General features: G+C 41.0%; 1 protein-coding gene across 2 annotated transcripts in view; it reads right to left on the bottom strand.

Annotated features, from left to right (window-relative positions):
• Window positions 1-15,951, bottom strand: part of frmd4a (FERM domain containing 4A) — a 140,504-nt gene that overhangs the window by 93,372 nt on the left and 31,181 nt on the right. The window lies entirely within an intron of this gene.

The raw sequence follows: 15,951 nt of genomic DNA, 5'->3' as shown, positions 1-15,951 counted from the left end.
TGACATTAAAGCAGGAATTACTGATTTAAGCAAGGGTAGACAAGTGCTTTACAAGTGAAATCTCATTTGACGTCTGATCGTTTTGGCCGAAACCGCTTTCCAAAGAGCATATAAAGTACATTTAACCCTGCCATGTGTAGTGGAGACAAAGGAGGGCAAGTAGTGACCCCTTGGCAACCATGGCTTCCCCCTGAGAATACGGACCAGTCAAGCAAACCTTTGCTTGCCTTTGTCCTCCTCACCTCCTTGGCCGCCTGAAAGCATATGTGCCCTGACAGGCAGAGCTTGATCACTCCCAGGATCTACTTGAGGCCAAGGTGCTTTCCCTTGATGTTTGCCCAGATTTTAGCCTCAGGTTCAATATTATCCATGGAAACTGAAAGGCCTCTGTGGTAACAAAAGGACAGACAAGTAGGAAAGGGCAGGGGAGGCGGGGTTTAGCGGTTGGGGGGAGCCAGATCCAGTGTAATTGTGCCTCGAGTTGATAGTGAGCTTCATGGTTTAGCCGCAGACAAATGACATTATTAGGAACAAAGTAAGGGTGCCAGGCTGGGTTCGCACTACTTGGTTGAAGTGACTCAGTTTTTATTCTTTGCTCACAAGTGACACAATAGCGGAAGTGTAAAGAGGGAGGGGGGGGAAAAGCATGCAATCATCTAGCTTCACATTAAAATCTGGCTGCTACCAAATGTGGATAAAGCCGGATAGATTTTGGATGTCTGCCAATCTGAATGCAGTGTAAACGCAAAGACCGGATCCACCCGCTCAATGTAACATACACACATCTGCCCAAACAGAAATAAAGGTACCACATTTATGCTTACGCCGGTGTTGTATTCAATTGGGCTGTGCAGGTTTTCATATGTTCCATCATTGTTAACACAGCAGTCGTGGATCCATCAAAATGTACTAGGAAATAGACCAAACATGTCACACTCGAGGCCCGGGGGTCCAATTTGGACCCTAACATATTTCTTTTGTTCTTTTAACTGTGGCAGAAAATCAATTTTCTTTTCGTTTTAAAGATATGACAAGAATTTGCTTGTCACTACTTTCCACCGCTTCTAATTCCAAACTCCATTCTGGTGTTGAAATATTTTCAATAACAATGGCACAAGGGCAATTATGAATACAAAATAATATGATGAGGTGATTATACAGTGCCTGTGATGCCTTGAAATCCATGTCACCGAGTTTTTTTGAGATACGAGCCATCATTCGAACGATTCTTTGCTTTGGCTTATGAGCAAAAATGTGAGATATGAGCCCTGTGTCGTGGCAGTGAAATCAACTCATTTCACAACAAGCAGACATTTAGGAGATAGAGAAAAATGCTCAGAAAAAAGACCCTTTAAAGCTTTTTAATGCCACAATTGGTTGAGGTCTCCTCTCTCACTAAACACATAACTAAAACAATTACAAGTTGGGTATTTCAAACGAGCAAACAGTGTTACCTCAGAACATCATGCAAAATGCCGTTGAAATCCTAATAGTCAGCATCGATAGTTGCAATTTTAGACCGGATATTCAAACACAAGCAGTGGAGTAACACATGTAGACAGACAATGTAACAATACTATAGGTGTATATTCTTTATCCTCTGCGGAACCAATGCAATTAGTGCAGCTTACTAAGGAGCAAAGACTGTCCGTATTATGCTACCCCAAATTGGCCAAAGAATGCACACCAGATGGAGCAGCACAGTATTGGAGAATTGAAGCAAAAACATTTTTAAAGTCTTGAATTTTGTCATCATATGGTGTTTTAAGAAAATACAATATTATAGTATTTTTTGCATTGTTAAAAACATGACACAAACATATTGGGAGCTGGGAACAAATTTATGGCTTTCCATTCATTTCAATGGGTAAAAATATGTTGCGATATTGTTATGACTTGCAAGCGTGGTCACGGAACAAATTAAACACGCATCTCAATGAACCACTGTATGATTTTGTCATTAAGGCCTATTAAGTGAAACCATAACTACAATGTGGCCCACAATTAACACCCCTTTTAAATAGATGATTAGAGATTATGCTAATTAAATCCGAATTGGCCACTAGGAAAGACAGTGTAAATGCAGCTTTGATATGCAACCCCTTTACCTTCGTGCCCTCCTGCTTACTCGACTTGTTAAATTTCCTGCCTTTTGCTTGCCGTCTCCAGTCTTTGTCTGGCACCAACAGTCTTGTCTCTGCCTGGGACAGCAGGAGGATCGACATGAGGTCATTAATTATACAAATACCCTCTCCTGCTTTCCCACCTGGTCCCCTGTAAGGAAGCTCTGATGACGGATGGGCGGAACGGCCCGCTTCAGGTCTGTGTTTACTGAGGCCAAACGTCCAGCCACTGCCTCTGTCACGCAGCAGCCGGGTGGTAGGAAGACGCTTATTAGAGCTCAAGGTCCCCCGTCATTGGCTCCATACATCAGACAGGACAAGGCGAGGAGGCCACATTGCGCCTGACAGATGGGTATCTTTCGCCGTTAGCAGTTCTTCCTTCTCCATTTTTTCATTAAAAGTGCTCGTTTGAGACGCCAGCAGACGGAAGTGCTGGAGTTTGATTGTGGCAAATCTTGGCAAGTCATAGTGAAACACATCATTGGGCGCCCTCTGGTGGCATGGCAAGGTAGCACAGCTAAAATGTGCACCTCATTTCAATTGACGAGGTTTCATGTTAGTAAACAAGAGGCACCAAGATACTGTGACAGTTTGTGTTTTTCGTTGCAAACTCAGATGCACCACCAAAGGTTTCAGTGTGATTGATTTGCTTAAAAAAATCAAAACGTTGAATATGAGTGAATTTTTTTTTCTGTGTTCTTTTAATAACTAGCCTGCCAGCTGTCAGCTCTCAAGTGTGCTATCCATTTCAGTGTCATAAGAACATGTTTGTGCCATGAATCCAAGCAACACCAAAGTAAATTAATTAGCCAATCCCTCAATCATCGTGTCAAATATGTTGGATTTTTTTTCATCAAAAATGTGATTTACGTACAGCGTTCTGTCTCCTTTACAAGCAATTTAGGTAAACTTCAACTTTTCGACTGACACCTCACACATTCAAATTACGGCAGTAGAGAAGATGGCTAAATTTCAGCCATTTGCTCTACTTTCCCAATCAGTCCGTGTCATTCAAATGACATGTAAGAATTTTTACCCTTGGAGCTTTTGCCATCTGGAAGTCCATGTCCAACTCTGGGTGAGTTCTTACTCAGAACCAAGGAGTCAAAAAAATTGGACAGCCGAGCTTCTATGTTTGTTATGTTTGAGTCAATTTTGAGAAAATCTGATCCAAAAATAACAATTCCCTGTGTTGAGCAGTATAAAGGACCTCAGCATTATGACGTGAGCATTATGGAAAAACTATAACACTAAATTCTTTGAAAGCATGTGTCGGGATTAGGAAGGGACTGATGAAGCACAGCTACAGGAGTCTGTTTCATTTTGCCTTTGGCGGCTCTGATTCTTTTGGGATAATGTACAGATGTACAGAACAATATAGAGTACTCCAATTTACAATGTTTGGTGAGCTACTGAATGTCCGTGTCATTTTTGACATTGTAAAGCCAAATTAGAGAAAATGTCAGCTCAAGTCAGCACTCTCTATAAACAAAGTAGTCGAATACAAACCCTAGATTAGAAGCCAAACAACAGCAGCTGTTGCCGGAAAACATATTCATTCGTACAAACACCTCCAGACATATATTAATGGCCTGAACCACAACGGCAGATGTGCACATCTGCTCAGACCGAAAAAATACCCCCGAGTATGCGCACGTACGCAGTCACACACGGGGTGAGGTATAAAGCTGACGCATGTCCTATTTAATTGCTGTAACAAGCTGAGCATCGTGGGGTCAGCGAGACACTTATGTTCACGTGAGTATTCCCCTCGAGGACGGTGAGCATCAATCTATCAAATGCGATTCCATATTTCATTTTAATTCAGTGAGGAGTGTAGAGTGTACACATGGGAGAAGTGTGATAATTAGACACTTGGCAACCACCGCATGCCGTCCGTAGCTAAACGCCTCCACAGGAGAGGTCAAATAAAACAAACAGTATTCGGTACACTTTGGTGCTGATGCCAGAATATCGAGCTTGGAATGATTCCAAATGAGAGTGTTGGGTATCTTGAACTCAATTTGATTATGTGTAAACTTTTGAATGCATATGTCCATTTCGTTTGAAGCCTCATACTGTCGAATGTGAATTATTCAAAAGGTTGGAGTCGAAATTAAGATCAAATGCAAAGGTTACCATTTTAGAATTTTAGGGTCATGCTGAAATTTCAATATTTCTAACTTTTTGAGAGCTCCACATGACATCGGATCCACATTTTATGATGCATGTACCACGTTAAAGAGGAATCTAAATTGCTCACTTCTGCTTTTGGTGTCATAGACTCTTGCTTCCAAAAAGTCCATCTTGTCTTCAAAATATTCCCCTCTCTGGAGTCCAATGGTGCAGATTTATTTTCCTTTCATCTCAGCAACTTCGTCATCTCTCATTCTATTAGTCCCGGCTCCCTATCTCTCCATCTGTCTATCTGTACATTTTTTTTTCCAGCTGCTCTGAACCTGCAAGCGAGCGGAAATACTGAAAAGCCGTCTGGTGGTTGAATTTGGTCCTGGCCGTCTGTGCACGTGGCACGTTCTCCCAGTATATTACGCATGCAAATTGAACAAAACGCCTGCGAACACAATACGCATTTGACGTCTCCGTCTCCTTGAGCATGGTAATCATCAAATCGACATTAGTGCACTGGGGCATAATAAGGACGCCGGTCCATTATCTATAACACATACAGATTGCTAGTGTAAAAACTGCACATGCTTTGGAGCGAAGTGGTGCCTTAGGAAGACAAAGCGTCAACACATTTAATGACTCTATAAAGACCACAAAATGATGTTGGTTTGGGAAAGTAATTGCTTGCTATTCTCAGTGTTAATATAGTAAATTACTGTGCTGTAAAATTAAAAACATCTGGAAACATCCAAAAATATTGGGAAGTTAACCACTGTCGAACATAAAACTGCTCAGTCAAGATGTATTACTTGAGCATCCAGTGGGGCGTTGGCTTATGAGTTTCAAGATACAAGCTGTCGCCGATTTTTTTTTTTTTTGCTTTGACTTAGGAGTAAAAAATGTCAGATTCGAACACAATATGGGAGCTGTGAACTCAGTTCACTCCACAACAATCAGCAGTTTGGCACATAATGAACAATTCTTCAAAACAGAGACGCCAAGCTGTTTCTTGTCACTCTCACTAAAAGCTGTCTGTCAAATCAAACATGAAACAAAGACAATAACAACTTGTGTATTCAAAACAACCGCATAACTTTGCCTTAAAAAATGTCTGCTGGGTTAATACTAACGCCCGATTCAAAACGCCATGGAGGGGCTAATGAATGGCACCGATAGTCATGGTGTTATAATCCTTTAAACAATGGACATTTGAACAAAAGTGTAGCAACACATGTAGAGAAACAATATAAGAATACTCACAGGCATGTTTTCTTGGTCCTCTGCAAAAAAAGCACGATTACCGCAGCTTGCAGCTAAGCCGACCATCTTAATGTCTCTAATGTATATCTTTATACAGTTCGTCGTGGCAGAGGTGCACCGCTTTATTTTTTCCGTCTCTATTTAATTACTGTAGGCAATTATTAATCAAGAAGAATTGACTAATGGATTTTTATGACATAAAATATCATAGGTGCTATTTTTGCGATTAAAAACTCATTGCAAAAAACATCTGGGGTTTTTTTTTGGGGTGGGGGGCACTAGAATAGATTAAAACTCATTCAGTACCAGCCAATTCTGGACCCCTTTTTTATTTTACCCTAAGTCTTGGAAAAATTGAAAAAAAAAATCGGGTCCAACGTGTGGAGTGTGAAAAGACATAAATATGTCTTTGAGAGTGAATGAGTTAAGAGCATTTCCATTCATTTCAGTGGCAAAAAGAAAAGTGTTTTGAGTTACGAATATGGTCATGGAACTTATCAAACCTGCAAGTCAAAGCACCACTAGACTTTATTGACACCAATTCCGATTTAGACAGGGCTTTGGGACCATCTTGTGGCATCTTAAGGCATTTCACAAAGACCCACGAATATGTGGAGGCTTACTGTACAGTGCAATCTGGCGAGCCTGCGTGGGTTTTCTCCGGGTGCTCTGGTTTCCTCCCACATTCCAAAAACATGCATGGCAGGCTGATTGGACGCTCTAAATTGTCCCTAGGTGTGAGTGTGGGCGTGGATGGTTGTTTGTCTCTGTGTGCCCTGCGATTGGCTGGCAACTGATTCAGGGTGTCCCCCGCCTACTGCCCGAAGACGGCTGGGATAGGCTCCAGCACCCCCCGCGACCCTAGTGAGGATCAAGCGGTTCGGAAAATGGATGGATGGACTCTAAATATTAAGATATCGGATAGACTTCCTTGAACAATTCCATTTTGTTTTTGTTCCTTCTTTTCCTGTTCCGTTGTTTGGAATGGCTAGCATCCTCTTCGCAGCTGTTTTCCGTCCTCGGTTGTCTAGTAAAGAGACAGCCCGTGGGATCTCCACCCCCAAAATGGACTCAGGCCCTGGGAAACATGTTGTAGTTGCAACACAGCCAATTACCCTCGACAGAGCACCAGGGCCAGAGAGCGGGAAAACGGCAGCGTGGAGACTGAACCTTACTGAATTGTCTTTGCAATACACCTCCAGGCTGTGATTGGAATTGGCCAGAGGACTGGAACGCCACACATTCAGCTGGAGACCAACTGAGAGGGCAGTTGTTGCCATTGTTACGGATGTACTTCCAAATTGGGTTTCACAAAACGTGTAGTTCTTTTGTCCCTCCACTTCTCGGTCTTTGCCTTCCTGTCTCGGTACCCCCGGGACAGCGTTGACATCAGTCCACTTCACGGTTAGCCAATCAATCTTAAGCAGGCCGCCCAATAGCTGCTGCCAGCTCTCGAGCCCGAGAGGGAAGACAAATGGCCAGAAGTAGGAGGGAGGCCAGGAAGAAGCTTCTAATGGCACGGTTATTTGAAAATAGCAGAAGAAAAAGGACAGAGTGAGAGAAAATTTATGATGAGGTTCGAGGAACCTCCTGTTTCCTATGAGGGTTGATGTAAATATGAAGCTCGTTTTGATGGGGTGATGTATGACATCCTTTCAAAGCAGGGGTCAACATCTATGGTACGGATGACATTCGTAATCCTCGGATCGTTCATCAAAGTCTCTGTGTGCGTGTGCATGTGTGCGTGAGCAACTCCCAGTAATGGCAAGTGTAATTGCCACTCGGCTCTGGTAAAATTCAGATCTGAGCAACGACTAATGGATCTTTGCTTCGGCATAAACATGTACGCGTGTTTTAAAAGAATTCATGGAATGTTAATGGTTTTAGCATATCTGGCTAATCAAGAATCAAATTACAGAGATGCTTTAAGGTATGAATACAACTGGTTCAGTGACCATAATTCAAAAGACTCGTATCTCCCATCAACGTTCCTCATTGAAATGAATGGAAATGCCATTAAAATATTTCAGCAATCTGTTCCTGCGGACTCTATACTATTATTGTACTTTATTTAAAAAAAAACGTAGCTATGACAGGGCGACACGGTAGTCGACCAGTTAGCATGTCTGCCTCACAGTGCTGAGGCGCAGGGTTTGATTCCGGCTCCGGCCTTCCTATGTGGAGTTTGCATGTTGTGCCCATCCCTCCGTGGGTTTTCTCTGGGTGCTCCGGTTTCCTCCCACATTCACAACTCCTCACTTATTGTCAGTCTACCTGTGTTGCCCCACTAGTTGTGTTCAAATATAAATTGTTTAAACATCCGTTGCTTTGTATTGTTTGTTAAAATTAGGCTAAACATACTTAATTGATGCAAAGCTAGGCGGGTGTTTTAAATTAACGTTGAACTGTTTAGTTGACCATGTACTGTACTGCGAGTGGTAACCATCCAGCGCTTGTACAGTTTAACGGATTTTTGCTCTGGGGTCACTCATATCTCAAGTCACCACTGCATCTAAATTACCTCAACTGGTAATTTATGAGAATGACTAAGTATTTACAAAAATTAAATTACCCTCGCATCATTCAGTTTGTTCTAGCAAAGCCTGCAACATGACGGTCGAGTGATGAAGCGGAAAATCTGCTCCGGTGTTTCTATGACAACTCCTAACTTAAGTGAATTGCCGGCTCGCTTCCTTGGCCACTCGATTTCGCTTTGATTGATCATATCACACGGGCCTCTTCAAGGGGACAAGAGTACATTTGACACGCTTGACACAGCGGGACTTACAGGCACTGCGGATGCACGTCGCTTGCCTAGATGGCATGTGTGCCCTTCACGCGGTGATGGCGGAGAGGTAATGTTTGAAACAGGCATCACTGTACAACCATCACGGTTTTCCCGCTGACATCACTCATGACACCCTCTCATTACTGTAAGTATATGGATGAAAACATAACAAGAGCTTCTTAAGTACACAGGGCCCCAACATAAATAGCAAAAATGTGAGTCAGAGACACCACACCTACATTTTTTTCATAAATGTCTATGTTGACAGTTTAGACCATAAATATACCCCAAACTATGACTACATGTTAAACGAACCTTTGTCTCACAAAATTGCACCTAAAAATAGACAATTTCTTTCAAAAACAAAAAAAAAGGCAGGAGGTATGAGGTCTGTGGTGCCTTTCAACCAGTAAAAATATCAATATTTTTTCCTATCAGCCGTAAAACATAAATTCTTCATGTAATTATTACTATTATGATTATAATTTTTCTTTAGAGAAAAGCTCTTGTAAATTGTGACTGTGACAGTGATCTACTGAGGTTGTTTTTTTTTCATGTCTCTTGCGGGTCCAAACACCAGACACCGTCCCTCTACCATTTCCTTTGGCCCTTGAACGCTGCTGTTGTGGTGCTGAATATGTATGTGCGCTGCCAAAGGCACTCCCACCTTGTCCAACTGATGCAAACCCCCCTCACCTCTGCCTTTCCCTCATAATTATTCTCATCCGAGAAGCGAGGCATTTGGCTGCAGGGATGAGGGTTCTGGTCACTTCCCTGTTGGCTGACTTATGGCGCTCTGAGTCCCCAGTCTGAGTTTAGTCATCCTGACAGCCGCCCGGCCTGCTAATGAATGCTGTGCATGTGGGGTTTCAGAGACGGGCGCGACTGCTAAGCAGCATTTGTACGCACACTAGAAAATCCAATATCTGCAAAATCTGTATAATGCAACATACAGTATGTACACGTTCACGGAGCATTCCAGAATCTGATGAACATATCTGTGAGGTCACATCACTGCCAGCCTCTGGTGTGACAAATGAAATACTTGTCAGCCAGAGACAACTGCTTTCAACATGACAGGGCTGGAGAGAGTGATCCAACAAACTTGTTTGAAATAGATAGATATGTAGAAAAAAACTCCTCCACGATGTTCCTTACTGCTGTAAAACAAGAAGAAGTATCAAATATTATAAAAACTTTTAAAAATAAAAAGTCAACTGATTGCTTTAATATTGACATGACAATAATAAAGCAGATTATAGAATATGTAGTGCGACCTTTCACGCACATATGCAACCTGTCATTCAAAGCTGGTATCTTTCCATCAAAAATGAAAATTGCTAAAGTTATTCCAATCTATAAAAGTGGAGAAAGACATCGGTTTACAAATTATAGACCAATATCACTACTACCACAATTTTCAAAAATATTAGAAAAACTATTTTCTCGCAGACTTGATAGCTTTATACAAAAGCATGCGCTGTTAAGTGAGAATCAATATGGCTTCAGGGAAAAGCGGACCACCTCAATGGCAGTTATGGAGTTTGTGGAAGCAATAGCCACTAATATAGACAACAAAGAATTTACTGTTGGGGTTTTCCTAGATCTAAAAAAAGCTTTTGACACAATAGATCACAGTATATTATTGAAAAAACTAGAAAGATATGGCATTAGAGGTGTAGCTTATAAATGGATAAAAAGTTATTTAGAAAACAGATATCAGTACGTGCAACTCAACAATAAAAAAACGAATCAACTAAAAATCACTCACGGAGTTCCTCAGGGGTCAGTGCTTGGTCCAAAACTATTCATCTTATATATAAATGATATCTGCAAGGTCTCAAAACAATTTAAATGTGTCCTATTTGCTGATGATACAACTTTCTACTGTTCTGGAATAAATCTGAAACAGCTCCTGACAACCGTAGAAAACGAATTAAACAAATTAAAAAACTGGTTCGACAGAAATAAATTGTCAGTTAACCTGAAAAAATCGAAGTTAATTGTTTTTGGCACAAGACCAATCAAACACCAAGCTAAAATTATGGTAAACTCAATTGAGATAGAAAGAGCGTATGAAACCAAGTTTCTCGGATTAGTAATAGACTCAAAACTATGTTGGAAGCCACATATCGATAACGTAAAAAGAAAAATAGCCAAAACCGTAGGGATCCTCTACAAAACCAAGGAAGTGCTAAATAAGAGATCTTTGTACACATTGTACACTTCATTATTATTACCATATATGACCTACTGTGTGGAAATATGGGGAAATGCCTGCAAAACAAACACACTCCCTATTCTCAACCTACAAAAAAAAGCAATTCGAATTATTAATAGATCAAAATATACGGAACCCACAAATCCACTATTTATCAAATTAAATACGATGAAATTTTATGACCTGGTTGACTTTAAAATCGCCCAATTAATGTACAAAGCACACAATAACCTGCTCTGCCAAAACATTCAGAAGTTTTTCGAAATTCGAGAAAGCAGCTATGATTTAAGAGGTACCAACTTATTCAAAAAACTCAAAACAAGAACAAACATCAAGCAAAGAAGTGTATCTATCAAAGGTGTTAATCTGTGGAATAATCTCGAAACGGACCTGAAAATGAGTAAATCGCTTGCTGAGTTAAAAAACAAATTCAAAAAAATAGTACAAACAACCTACATCAATCAGAGTTAAAATGATAAATTCAAAACATTAAATATAATGATAAATCAGAACTAAGTTGATAAATAGAGAAAGGTATATAAATATCCATTATGAATTTAAGAGAAAATTGACACAAGAGTGTCAGGGTGTGGAAGTATATAATCCCGATACAAACCAAAAGTTGTAAAAATATCACGGTTAAGGGTAAAGTATGAGCCTTAATGGAGACTTCTTTCTTCTTACTTTTCTGATTGATATAAAAATGATTTATTAGATACAATCACATAACGGGGTAGGACTAGATAAGTTTTTTACTTCTTCCTACTCCCTTGAACATAATAACTGTGTTGAATGAAGATTGATTTCTTTCTTTTTACTTTTTTATCTACCTTATTTTCTGTCAAATTATTACTGTATATATGTTTTATGTTCAATAAACAAACAAACAAACAAAAAAAAAAAAAAAGAGTGTCAGGAGGTTAAATTCACATCCCTTCACTTTGCAGGCTTTACGGCATTCCCTCCCATAAAGGGGTAAGTCTGCTTCAATTACAGATCCTACTGCTGAAGGCAGAAAACGGTCGGCTTCCCGACTCCTTCCTGATCTTGTTTGTACAAATTATGGGAATTCATTGTATTCAAAGACAAACGTCCTGCATAACCATATATATATATATATATATATATATATATGTACAGTATATATATCTGTTTTGGGGTTTGTTTGTTTTTTTTCAGTTTGCACTTCCCACTATTTCCATGATGCAGCCATCTGTCACAGGAGGCACAAGAGGGAGCAAGCGAGCGTATAAATGACAGCAGTTGGAGAGTGATGGAGTGCACTGGTGGGCGCTGATGATTAGACAGATAACGCATCGACAGGGTTAATCTCTTGATAACTACTCCATATTGATTGAGTAAGGAGGGGAGTGTTAACAATGCATTCAGGTGCGAGCGTATAAACACACACACACACACACATATACACACATCCACAAATACACTTTAGAGTTTCACACATTTGTTCAAGTGGAAGATTCAATTACTGTGTTCCTTGAGCTACTCTACTGACCTATATGCATATATTACATGCCGTGAGTGTGTTCTGCACTATTTGAACAGGCCTGTATGGATCATTCCTTCCAAGCTAAGAGTTGGTCCCGGGAGATTCTTGGTTCAGACCGTTCCATATTACACACTTAGCAATGTTTATAACTAAAGCTTTTTGGCAGATATTATTGGTTGTCATAGTAAAAATGAACCTTGACTAAATGGTTATACTGTGTCACTTGATGGTTTAAAAAAACGCATAATACAGTGGCCCCTCGAGATATAAGTTGAATTTATTGCATGGCCATGTTCGTAAATCAAAACACTTGTACTTCAAATCAGTCTTCCTCATTGAAATGAATGAAAGTGCATTTAATCGGTCCCTTCACCTTAAAAAAACCACAAAAATACATGTGTTTGGTGTTTGTTTGTTTTTTAATGAAAATTGCACTCAACAAATTTGTATTGTTCCCAAAGCCACAGTCATAACATTTGCTCTCCACATCACCTGCCAAATTGAAAATTCTAGCACAAAACACAATTGCACCGTATGTTTCTTGTTTTTCTTCTGTGGGGTCTCTTAGCAGTTTGAAAAGCAGCTTAATGGTGTATTAGCACCATCAATTGATACTGCCATTGCACTGCAATTAATTCCAATGTGGGGAAATTAATTTGAGATGCAAGTAAATTGCGTGACAAGCTTGATAACAGAACAAATTCAACTCAGAAGTAAGGTCCCCATGTATTGATTAATAGGAGAACAGTGAAATGTTCGCTTCCTCCCCGTCTTCAAACGATTACTCACAAAGGGCTAGAGCTGAAGCCCACACCCCTGTGAATTTGCATCTATTTTAACTCGAGTGGTTTGTGACACCACTCTCACCACTGGCCACTGGACACCTTCCAAGATAGTGTGCAACGGTCAGCTGAAAAATAAACTGCAATATTTCATCTGAAAGAACACCAAGAAACAACAATGCAACCACAAAAGAGATGTGTAAGCAATGGAACTTCTTTCACAGTTTTTCATTGTCCTGCTTTTTTCAGTTCAACACAGGTCCAGCCAGCACACCACACAAATGCGCCTTTTTATTTGATCTCCCTGCTTCACTGCACATTCCTGTCACCAGAAATAAAATAACACAACACAAGAGAGATACCGAGTAGCAGGACGATTTGAGTCCATCTCATAGAAAGCCTGCGCAGCACAAATTTTTCATTTTAGAGGTCAGCAAATTATGGAGGGTGACCCCCCCCCCCTCGGTTTTGGAGTTATCTTTGGACTAAAGTGGTCTTTTGTGGTTCCCTAAAGGAAAAACCTCAATGGATAAGACCTGAAAAGAACAATTTTAGTACTGTATTATCTCTGTCAGTGGCCGTGGGGCATTTCTTCGCTTCTTTCTCATCATTTTTCTGGACAGTGCTTAGTTATGTCCGTCACACATAGAATACACTAAAAGCTTTCTTTCCAAGTTTTCCCTTAGTTTTCATTGTCACTCTTCCAGCATCTATTTTGTATTCCAGTTGTCCTCTTTCGGGTGATTGGAGGAGCCGTTTCTAATTGGTTTCGGCTGAGCGGTGGGGTACACCTTGAACTGATTGCCAGTTAATGAGAGGGCACATAGAGACGAACAACCGCTCACACTCACATTCACACCTTTGGTAGTTTATATTCGTCATCTAGAATCCAACACTTTAATGCCACCAACGTAAAGTAATTTTTTTGACGGGTAGGCATGAAAGACAGTCTTGTTCTGCTTGCCTGTCAAATTCAAGTTTGTAAAACACTTACAGATCCCTGTTGGTGCCGGAAATGCATCAATTTGAATTTAAGATCAGCACAGCTTGCAAAGCTTTGAAGATAAAGATTAGGGGGTGACTCTTGGCTTGTCACTTTGATCATAAGTGAGAGAACTGACTGCACGGTGCAAGTCGCACAAGTTTAGGCACTTCACCCTTGAACGGTGTACAACTACTGTACGTTTATGTATAAAGAGTATAACAGTATATGTGTTGTGGTAGGTAGTAGGCCGTGTCTGCCGCTAAAAAAAAATGGCACACTTCATGGAGTGAATGACAAATGTCATGTCAAAAAAAGTCTGTGAAGATTTTACAAAAAACGGATTACCCTCTCTATTTTTTTTGCAATCTTGCAGCTGGTTAAATAAGAAGGCAAGCAGGAGACACAATCTGCCCACACTTCATTCCTCCTTTTATCACAGAGAGGTGTTAAACTTTAAGTGCGGCGCCTTCCGAGTTTCGTCACGCTGTGATTCTTTCAAATACGGTAAATCTCAGAGTCGCTTTGATTCCAAAGCAGGGATATCCACCAAATCTACCGCGGGGCATCAGAAGCTAAATGTGGCTGATGAAGATAAACTGAGAGAATCAAAAAAGGTCATTTCATCACTGATGGTTATTAGCGTTGCTCTTGGGTAAATCTGGCCAGTGTGAGACAGCGTTGATTTAGCGGCTCATTTTGAATCTCCGCCATGCCTTTGAACAGACTCTCTCCGAAAAGCCCTATGAAGCCCCTCTTTTGGACAAGATCACGGGAGTCATACGCAATTAACAGCTAGCTCCATACATATTAAGTGCCAAATACACTGCGAGGGGTTGAGGAGTCAATATGGAGGGGCGAGGTCTATTAATGAGAGAGATAGAGTGAAAAAGAATGGCAGGCAAGACCCCGCTACGCACAAACTCGCCAGCACTGCATTTCTACAACCCGCTACTCTTAAATTCGGATGAAAAATCAAGATATGTTCGCACACATTCGCACAACTTCGGGCTCCCAACACATTTACTTTGAGGCAAATGGCAAGTCCAACTTTGGTTACCGTGACAACCTTTGCTGGCGGCCTCTTGGGAATTTGCTGGCAAGATCCACCCCATGGTTACATTTTCACTCAATAGAAAGATCTGGCCTCCTGTTATGCGTACATTCGCCAGCCTACTTTTACGCACGTACTCAATGATAAGATCAAGTCCGCTGTTGTTCATACACCTGTTAGCGAGATGCACACACATGCAATCACTGGAATGATCCGGGCCACTGTTACACACATACACTTACTAGTAACCAATCCACCATGATTACGCATGCGATCGCTGGCGAGATCTAGGATGCTGTTCCACACAGACGTTACGGCTAGATGACATGTTATTAAGACACAGGATGGGAAATGATTTTCAATTGCGAAAACACTTTCCTTTAAAGATTAATTAGTAAAGGGCAGCAGATGCGGCACATAGGTCCTCCGAGTGGCCGACTTGCTTTAAGGTTGCCCTCTTGCAAAAATGTATGGAAGGTGTCACATGTGCTGTTGGAAGAGGAGGTTGAATTCGGTATATATTTTTGGGTTTGTCTCGGTCTGCACCAGTGGCGTTATGCCTAAATTGAGGAGGAAAGGAGGCTTTGTGTCAGACTGAGAAGTAGAAGAAAAAGCAGTTGAAACTGACAGACAACTAGTTCATTCTGCAAATGTTGATGCAGCGCTACAGAGCATTTCATTCTGTGCTGTTTGCTCCTCGGTTTTAACTGATCAGAAGATTTAGCCACTCATACCCGCTTTCTTTGAAAATGCAATTGTGCCTTTATAAATATTAATACAGGGCATCATATAGCTGGGTGCACACAATAGAATGCATACCCAGCATAAAATCCCCACTGGAATAAACAGGCCTTCATCTCACATCTCATCTGGGAAGGAGACGGGGCTCTCGCGGTCCATTAAGGTCCCCACAATCGCATTGAGTGTCAGGCTCAGGCAGGCTCATGCGACACACAAATAATCAAGTGTGTTCTCACACAAGCACACTTTCACTCAACACGCAAACATACACACCATTTCCATGTGCCAGTTGCCTCTTGTGTTGTCTGAGAGCAGAGTAGTTTTATAGACAAACTAAAAGGACCAAGTGCAAAGCGCAAACACAAA

The sequence above is a fragment of the Hippocampus guttulatus genome, chromosome 4, assembly GCF_054856545.1.
Source record: "Hippocampus guttulatus isolate MCC_2025c chromosome 4, RoL_Hgut_1.0, whole genome shotgun sequence".
NCBI classification, from domain to species: Eukaryota; Metazoa; Chordata; class Actinopteri; order Syngnathiformes; family Syngnathidae; genus Hippocampus; species Hippocampus guttulatus.
This window is presented reverse-complemented; position numbering and strand designations above follow the sequence as displayed.